This window comes from Acomys russatus, chromosome 7 (genome assembly GCF_903995435.1).
Source record: "Acomys russatus chromosome 7, mAcoRus1.1, whole genome shotgun sequence".
In the NCBI taxonomy this organism is placed as follows: Eukaryota; Metazoa; Chordata; class Mammalia; order Rodentia; family Muridae; genus Acomys; species Acomys russatus.
Genome location: NC_067143.1, coordinates 54020478 through 54030056, shown reverse-complemented (window position 1 = coordinate 54030056; position 9579 = coordinate 54020478). Strand labels below are relative to the sequence as shown.

At 45.6% G+C, this 9579-nt stretch overlaps 1 protein-coding gene across 2 annotated transcripts in view; it reads left to right on the top strand.

Moving 5' to 3' along the window:
* Positions 1–5626: 5626 nt before the first annotated feature.
* Rnf121 (ring finger protein 121) overlaps positions 5627–9579 on the top strand; it is a 53312-nt gene continuing 49359 nt past the window's right edge. The window contains exon 1 of one of the 2 annotated variants that reach the window (XM_051149081.1): positions 5627–5808. The gene's annotated coding sequence lies outside the window, so the exon portion shown is untranslated. Of the gene's footprint in view, positions 5809–8186; positions 8208–9579 lie in introns of those variants that run through there. The other variant, XM_051149082.1, reaches the window with a different exon arrangement.

Genomic DNA, 9579 nt, shown 5'->3' with positions numbered 1-9579 from the left:
AATCCTCCTAAAGATTCTTGAGTTGTTACTATTACTTCTGCCTAGTTAGATAAATAAACTGAATCAGGGGTGGGGGGGGGTAGGGGGCGGCGGGCAGGGGGGGGGGAACAGGTGACGACAACACAAGCTTCAAAACTGAGGTAAGACCTTAGGCTAAATAACCAAACCAAATGGAGTCCCAGGTTTTAACATTGCAGCACATTAACAGTTCTTTACTCATAAGCCCGTCACACAGACATTTATACACCTCCAGAAATAATTCTATGAAATAAGGTTTTTGTCTATGTAGCCCAGGCTAACCCCAAACACGAACTACTCTGAGAGTTGGGATTATAGATGTCCCACGACACCCACAAAAGACTGTATTCTTCCTCTTCTTTTTGTTTGTTTGTTTGAGCAATAAAATACTATTTTTAGGGCTGGGGAGATGGCTCAGAGGTTAAGAGCACTAACTACTCTTCCAGAGGTCCTGAGTTCAATTCCCAGCAACCACATGGTGGCTCACAACCATCTATAATGAGATCTGGTGCCCTCTTCTGGTGTGCAGGTGCATGCAGGCATAGCACTGTATACACAATCAATCAATCTTAAAGGAAATATTTCTTTTAATTGTAATTTCACATGTGTGTGAATATTTTTCTTATAAAACAAACACCTAAGTAAAATATGGGTTGGGGAGGGAGGCTAAAGACACACCTTTACCCTTCTCTTCAGCTTCTAGAACAGAGTCTCTACAGAGACCATGAAGTAAGAAGACTGCTAATACTCTCTAAGACCCTATGACAGAACATTTGAAGGTGGGATTGCTGGTACATACCTATAATCCCAGCACCCAGGTGGCTGAAGCAGGATGATTTGAGACTCTGAGGCCAACCTGGGATACTCAGGGAGTTCAAGGCCAGCCTGAGCTACATGGTAGGACCTTCTCTCAAAAAAAGCCTACAAAGGCAAATAATACCTGGTAGCAAAGGCCAATGTGATTTGAGGCCAGCCACGTCTACATAGAGTTCTAGGCCAGGTAAGATATAGAGTGAGACTTTGTCTTAAAAACAAAACAACAAACAAAGAAAAAGAGGAGGAAGAGGGGGACAATGACAGTTCAAACTGACTTGCAGGTAAGGAGGGCGAAGATAGTTTTTATTTAATTTCGTGGTGTAAGTTGGGTGTGGTGGCGCACTCAGGGAGGCAGAGGCAGGTGGATCTCTGTGAGCTCGAGGCCAGCCTGGTCTACAAAGTGAGTCCAGGACAGCCAGGACTACTACAAGAACCTGTCTTTAAAAAAAAAAAAAAAAAAAAAAGACTGGAGAAAAGGGCGGGAAGCCCCCAATAATTCCCATGGTAGATTGGTACCAGGCCCAAACCCTGGGATCTAGTCTGAGATGGGAACTGTAGAACTTTTAGAAAGTGAGCACATTTGATGGTGGTCACTATGTCCTCATAGGCCAAGTATAGCCTTGCGTGCCCTTGATTAATTTCAGTGGCAGAATAACCAAGCTGCCCTTCTAGGGGATCTGGTATAGTTAGGTCTAGGACTTTGTCAGCTATTTATCTACAAAGCATAGACAAGTCTCCCAAGTCTAGTCACATCTTTTTTTGGGGGGGGGGGGGAGTTGTTTTTTTCCAAAACAGGGTTTCTCTGTATAACAGCCCCAGCTGTCCTGGACTCTATCCACACCTTTTAATCATCAAAAGGAAAGCAATCATGGACGGAGACTAATATACCTGAGAGGAAAATGATACTACATGGCTGATCTTTACAGGAGCCATCGGAGGCCACCAGCTTCCTTAAGTGCAAGGCAGTACGTGCTTCTTCCCAGGATATCTTCTGTGACCACAGAGGCACTGCCTACGTTTTGCTCTTGGTAGCTTTTGAGAGAACAATAATATTCACATTACTCCTGAAAGAAGAAAAGAAAAGAAAAATAACATAACTACTCATTTTTGTTTTTTCCAGACAGCCCTGGCTGTCCTAGAACTCAGAGAGATCCACCTGCCTCTGTCTCCTGAGTGCCGGATTAAAGGCGTGTGCCACCACACCCAGCTCCTTTTTTGTTTTTTCCAGACAGCCCTGGCTGTTCTGGAACTCACAGTGATCCATCTGCCTCTGCCTCCTGAGTGCTGGGATTAAAGGCCAGATTAAAGGTTTCTGCTTCTTTCTGGATACAGGGTTTCTCGGTGTAGCCCGGGCTGTCCTGGAACTGACTCTCTAGACCAGGCTGGCCTTGAACTCAGATTCATCTGCCTCTGCCTCTCAAGTGCTGGATTAAAGGTGTGTGCCACTACTGCTGGGCTCATTTTTGGTCTTTGATAACAAGAGTTATTTATAGTAGTTGGCTCACTCCTCAGGGCTACCAGGGGACTGCAGGGAGCAAATTTGGATCACCTAGAGACATCCCACCTCCCAACTATGAGACAGCTTCAAGAAAATACAGCAGAATATATATTAGTGATGGTAGATTTATAATTAGGTGAGCTCCCAAGAACATGAATGGTGCCTTAAATCGTTCATCTCTATGTCCCTAGGACACAGTAAGGATGGGCAATAAATGTACAACTAAATACACTATATAATTCTGCTTTGTCTGCTCAGGTAATCTTCCTGAATTAGATCTTCATTCCTCTAAGCTGGGTGTGGTGTCCCACATCTATGATCCCAGCATTTGGGAGGCTGAAGGAAGAGAACAGAGTTTAAGGCCAGCCTGTGCCACATAACAGTTCAAGGCTAGCCTGGGGTACATAGCCAGACCGTGTTTCAAAACAAAGCATTCTTGGACAAGTGAGACAGATCAACATTGTTTTTCTAACCTATTTTGTTTTTAAAAGCTTACAGGAAGGCTGGAGAGTTGGCTCAGAGGTTAAGAGCACTGGCTGTTCTTCCAAAGGTTCTGAGTTTAATTCCCAGAAAGCACCTGGTGGCTCATAACCATCTATAGTGAGATCTGGTGTCCTCTTCCGGCATGCAGGCAGAACACTGTATAAAATAAATCTTTTTTCAAGATATTTTATGCCTGGTGGTGGTGGTGGTAGTGGTGCACACCTTTAATCCTAGCACTCAGGGAGGCAGAGGCAGGCGGATCTCTGTGAGTTTAAGGCCAGCCTGGTCTACAGAACAAGTTCCAGGACAGCTAGGGCTGTTACACAGAGAAACCCTGTCTCGAAAAACCAAACCAAACCAAAAAACCCCCAAAACCTCACAGGAGCCAGGTGTAACATTTTGTACCCATTATCTCAGCCATGGGGAGGGTAAGGTGGGAGTAAGAGTTCGAGGCTAGCCTGGGCAACATAGCAAGAACCTATCTATAAATAAATAAATCCATATAAAATTTCATCTAGGTACTGCAGGTGGTCTTTTGTTAGACTTTGTTGGTTTGCTTGGTTTTTCTGGAGACACAGTCTCACTTTGTAGGCCAGGTAAGAACAGAACTGACTATGAGGTTCAGGCTGACCTTGAATTAATGGCAAGCCAGCTTCCATTTCCCAAGTGCTGTGAGTACAAGTGTGAGCCACTATACACAGCTCAAACCTTTTGTGTGCACACAGAGGTACGTACGCGTGGTCAATGTCAGGTGTCCCTTATCATTCTCCATTTCACTTTTTGAGACAGGCCCTCTTGACTCTCACTTAACCTAGCTCAAGGATCCTCCTGTTTCTGCTTTCCAGGGTTGAAATTATAGGCACCAGTTGCTATTGCTGTTTTGATTTGTTTTTTCTAGACAGGGTTTCTCTGTGTAGCCTTGGCTGCCTTGGACTCAATTTGTAGACCAGGCTGGCCTTGAACTCACACAGATTCCCCTGCCTCTGCTTCCCCGAGTGCTGGGATTACAGGTGTGAGCCATGCGGCCAGGTGACTGTGACTAAGGTTTTAAATATATCTGAATGTCAGCTGGGTGTGGTGGTGCATGCCTTTAGTCCCAGCACTTGGGAGGTAGCGGCAGGCAGGTCTATAAAGTGGGTTCCAGGATGGCCAGGGCTATATAGAGAAATCCTGCCACAAAACAAAACAAGAAAACAAACAAACAAACAACAACAACAACAAACCCTTGAATGTCTTTAGGTGAGGGTCTCTCAAGTTCTTTGTATTTATTTATTTATTGGGATACGATCTTGCTACATAGCACTGGCTGACCTTGTATCTGCTAAGCAACCCAAGCTGGCCAGCACTCTATTAAATTTATTTTGTATATTTATGTATTTAGTGTATGGGTGAATAGGAATATACATGCAGGAGTCAGATTTTCTCCTTCCACCATATGTGTCTTTGAGACGGAAAGCAGGTCACTAGGCTTAGTGAGAACTGCCCTTTTCCATTGAGCCATCTCCCCCACCATTTATATTTTATGCATACTTTGCCTGCATGTATTTATATGTATTACGGGCATGCTCAGTGCTGGAGGAAGCCAGGAGCGAGTATCACATCTCCTGGAACCTGGAGTGAACTGTCATGTGGGTGCTGGGAACCGAACCAGCATCTCCTGAAAGAGCTGCAAGTCTTCTTAATCTTTGGGCCGCCTCTCCAAAACCCACACTGAGCCATCTTGCTGGTCCTTAAGAAATTATTTCTGAGATTAAGGTCTTACTATGCTGTTTAGCCCAACCTTGAACTACAGATACCTCTGCCTCCAAAAAGGTGGGGATCTCAGGCATGGGCCACCATCATGCTTGTGCCAGGGTTGTCTTGAATGCCTGCGATCAAATAATTTCGCCTCAGCCTCAAGAATAGCTTATAGCATCAGATCTGACTTTTTATTCAAATATTCTTAGTTTCTTACCTGGTCCCTGAAATTATGAGTCCATAAATCCTGATACAGTTCTGGCCACGATGGCTTTTTCTAATGTATTCATCACTCAAGTTTTCTTTCTATCTTTATTTTATTTTGATTCTCTCCCCGCACCCTTCATCACTTCAAAGAGCTCCATCCTTCCAATTCTCACTTGGTATTTAACCAAGTCCCTCTCAGGTAACAGCTCTATGGATATCTCTTGACAGATCGTGAGCTCCCTGACAACGGGATTTTTGTTTGACTTGCTCTTAGATATCCAACGTAAGAGGAAGAAACACAAGGATGAGTGATTAGTAATCGTCTGCTGGTCATAGAGGTCCCGCCGGGTTCTTTAGCTCTCAGTGTCTCTGAGGCTTAAGACCCCGGAATAGGTTGCTCTGTTTATTTTCTCGTTGGCCACCCTCCTCCCTTTCAGCTACTCCTCTCCAATCGACAAGTCCCAACGCCTCTCACCCTCGTCCATGAACTTTAAAAGTCGAAGCAGCCTCAGCTCCGGGGTTCCAATCTTATTCTCCCGCCAATTCTGTCCGGTGATCTCCGCCTTCTGGCTTCAGGCGCCACCCAGCCTCCTGAAACTCAAGAACGCGTTTTGGGTCTTAAAGAAGCCGCTGTTTCTGAATAAATGACTCCTATCGAGGCAAAACAATAGTTACTACATCTTAAGAAACAAAACAACAAGAAAAGACTTAACAACAACAACAACAAAACCCCCGCGTGCTTGTGTTTTAAAGTATATTTTTAGTCTCTATACTCCTCCCGTAGAGAGAGGAATTTAGACTTCCGGGTCGGACTCGGTGCAGCATGGGAGATGTGGTTCTTAGTGCACGCGTCTCTGCCTGTAGCCTAAGCGAGGGAGCGTCGCGAAATTTGTGCATTCGTGGACTCTCCCTTTTGCTCTCCACAGTGAGGACTGGTGAAATAGTTACACCAAAATAACACAAGAACAAGTTTTCGTTTTCCGAGGACGCTTTCCTGCTGAAGCTTGGCTGTGCACAAGAGTCGGCCCTTCTTAATCCCGAAGGAGCAGGTAGCCGGTCTCTTGGTTCCCCACAGGCGTCGGCCTGTCTTGATGCTCCGCCCAGTTCGCACCTCCAATTGGTTACAAGCACTTGAGCGGCGGAAGCAGCTGGCTCGCGGGGGACCGGGGTGGGGGCCGGCCGTGAAGATGGCGGCAGTGGTGGAGGTGGAGGTTGGAGGAGGTGCTGTTGCGGAAAGGGAGCTAGATGAGGTAAGAGGAATTGAGAGACTAGAACGGAGAGACAGCTTGGAGGGAGAGGAAGTGAGGGATGAGAGCCAGAGGTCCTAGGAGAAACGGGAAAGATCCCGAGGAAAAAGAGCTTGCAGGGAAGCTGGTTTTCCGTGGGGGAATTCTGAGGGCTGCTGGCTCAGGGACCCCGAGGCGCTCATGGTGCAGTAGATTGGCATTAGCGTTAAGGGTGGTGATGGAGGGCAGGGCAAAGGCCGGAGGGATGAGAACGTTAAAGATTTTGAGACTATTACAGTAAGGTCCAAGGTGGGTAGGGTTCAGGGGCTAAGAGGTAGCATTAATTGGAGGGGCGTGGACTTCTGTAAGGCAAGGCCGAGGCTTTCAGTGTTGGTAAGGACTCCGAGCTTGACGTGGAGGTTGGGGACACAGGCCAGGAAACAATGCTAATATGCTAGTATTACAGCTTTGAACTATTTTGAGATAGGAACCATCTTATTCTTATATTTTTTAGGGTTTGTACATACCGCATGCTCAGTAAAGTTTTGGTCAACGAATGAATGAATAATTGTGAATGGAGGGGTAATTGTGTAACCGAACCGGTCTATTTGCTCACTGAACAAACATTGTCACTTCTGTGACAGTTCCTGGGTTAAGTGTGAAGTCTGCAGGGTGGTTATGGGCTAGGAAGAGGCATTGCGTTACAATACAGTGGTGGTTCTAAGAGGGCTAGGGAGCTTTTCAGTTGTCGAATGATTTTTCTACTTCCATTCTTATCCTCTTCATACACCCCCCCCCCCCCCCCCCCCCCCCCGTCTCGTGGCTTCCTTCGGGGTGAACTTGAAAAGGTATGAACCGTTTATCTAATGGGCATTTGAACAATCGGTATTGAATTACTGTTGGTCCTTGAAGGTCCTTGAACTTGAAAGAAATGACAAGTATAAGGTTCTGAAGGAGAGAGAGAGAGAAAGGATAAAGGACAACACCTGAGGCCAAACGGCCAGCGGTAACCGAGAGTTGCTTTGTGGTCTTCCATGTGATGGCATATGGGTAGAGTTAAAGCAGAGCAGTGATTGTCAGGGAAGGAAGTAGTGACGTGCCTCTCTGGAGGGTCTGAGTTTCTGAGGGTTCTTGCTCTGTGTTTGGTATGGGACAGGTTGCTGAGGAGTCTCAGGAAGGGAGCAGGTTTAGAAAATAATCACAGTTAGTTGGAATGGTATGAGGCTAATTTGTTTTCCCCTCGTCCTGATTGGAATTAATAAACCGAGAGCTCGAGACTAACAGGTAACAGGTGGCCTACTTTCTTACCTGCCAATCGCTGGGGACTAAAGGTGTTTGACTGCTACTTGGTTGGAAAGGCGGAGTGGTGGTAGAAATAACCTCCAAGGCCCCTTCTAATTTTTTTTTCTTCAGTTTTTCCAGACAGGGTTTCTCTGTGTAGCCTTGGCCATCCTGGACTTGCTTTGTAGACCAGGCTGACCTTGAACTCACAGCGATCCACCTGCCTCTGCCTCCTGAGTGCTGGGATTAAAGGCGTGCGCCACCATGCCCGGCTGGCCCCTTCTAATTTTAAGTTTCTGTGTTTACGATTGACAGCATTAATTGAGATGTTTTTTGAAAGCACCTTAAAATTGTAAATAGTGTACTGAAATTAAAACGTATGGTTCGTTGGTCATGGCTCTTCATTGAGATAGTTTCATACGTCTTACTTTTTGGAGACAGGGCCTTGATATGTGTCCCATGCTGTCACTGATCTCTCCCTCTCCCTCCATGTGTGTACCACTAATGCCTGACTGACTTCTGACTTTTTGCTTCTTAGTGTTTGAAGGAAATAAGTACCATGAATAAGATGATACAGATTTCAGCGTTAGGTCTGCAGGTCAGGTCAACTTTGCATGAGGCCACTAGCATTCCATCCCAGAACCCTCGTGGCTTGTGTTGTTTTTCCAAGAAAGAATATATCCTTGTTGTAAGGAAATTCTGTGTGAACTGGTTCTATTCTTTTCCTTATGAGTTTAAGAAAGTAACGTGAGGAGCAGGAAGTTGTCTGGACGCTCCAGAAAGAAGGTCTGCACTGGCAGTCCTCAGTTTGTATGCCTTCTGCTAACATCGGCTCCTCTGCTGTCTCTGCTCATGCTTTCACTAGTGAAGGATAAGGTGCACTGCATCATTAATATGTAACTACGGGGACTTACTATGTGTCATGCCTTGGGAATTCAAAGGTGAGTAAAACAGGATCTGCACCAACTTACAGTCCAGCGGGTACATGTACAAATAGCCTATTACAATGCCACTGCGTACGTGTTGGAATGAAAGCATGTGACAAGTGCAGTGAGGCACAGCAGACAAACCTAAACTTGGTTAGGGGAAGTCATGCTAGAGATAGAAGTGAGCTCAGAAGCTAAAGGTGGAACCTACAAAAAAAAAAAGCTGTGATTTGCTTGCAGATCAGAGTTGCTTTCAGGTTACACTTTCCACATGAAAGACACACACCTTACTCTTGAGTCCAGGTTGGAAAAGAATAGCGAGGAGCCTGGTTAAGATGGGAGGGATGCAATCCAGGTGCAGTGGCGCACACCTGTATTCCCAGCACTCAGGGAGATAGGCAGGTGGATCTCTGTGAGTTCAAGGCCAGCCTGGTCTACAGACCTTGATATGTGTCCCATGCTGTCACTGATCTCTCCCTCTCCCTCCATGTGTGTACCACTAATGCCTGACTGACTTCTGACTTTTTGCTTCTTAGTGTTTGAAGGAAATAAGTACCATGAATAAGATGATACAGATTTCAGCGTTAGGTCTGCAGGTCAGGTCAACTTTGCATGAGGCCACTAGCTACACAGAAAACCCCTGTCTTGAAAAACTTTAAAAAAAGGGGGGGGGGCGGGGTGATAACGGTTTTCTACTTTGGAAAGAAAGCACATGCTGTGATTTATTCTTCAGAATATTATGCCTATATTGACAAAATCAGATATCATTAGTATATACATTGGAATAGCAGTTCTACCAGTCCCACCTTTTGGTCTGCCTGTTTAGTATTTTTTCTTGAAGTTGAGAAGCAACTTAGCACTGCTAATAGCCTCTTCTGCCTTGGAGAAGAGGATAATAAGATGGACTTCTGGTAGAACTACCAGTAGAAATGGACGCTGTTTATCAAACCTTTAAAAAAAAAAAAAAGACTTATTGTTTATACAGTATTTTGCCTTCATATGTGCCTGCAGGCCAGAAGAGGGCACCAGATCTCATTATAGGCGGTTGTGAGCTACCATGTGGTTGTTGGGACTTGAACTCAGGACCTTTGGAAGAGCAGCCAGTTCACTTAACCTCTGAGCCATCGCTCCAGCCCATGTTTATCAAATCTTTTTTTTTTTTTTTTTTTTTTTTTTTTTTTTTTGGTTTTTCGAGACAGGGTTTCTCTGTGTAGCCTTGGCCATCCTGGACTCACTTTGTAGACCAGGCTGGCCTCGAACTCACAGCGATCCGCCTGCCTCTGCCTCCCGAGTGCTGGGATTAAAGGCGTGCGCCACCACGTCCGGCTGTTTATCAAATCTTTAAGGCAGCTGCCGTTTAAAGTTCTTTACCTCCACATGGCCCAGA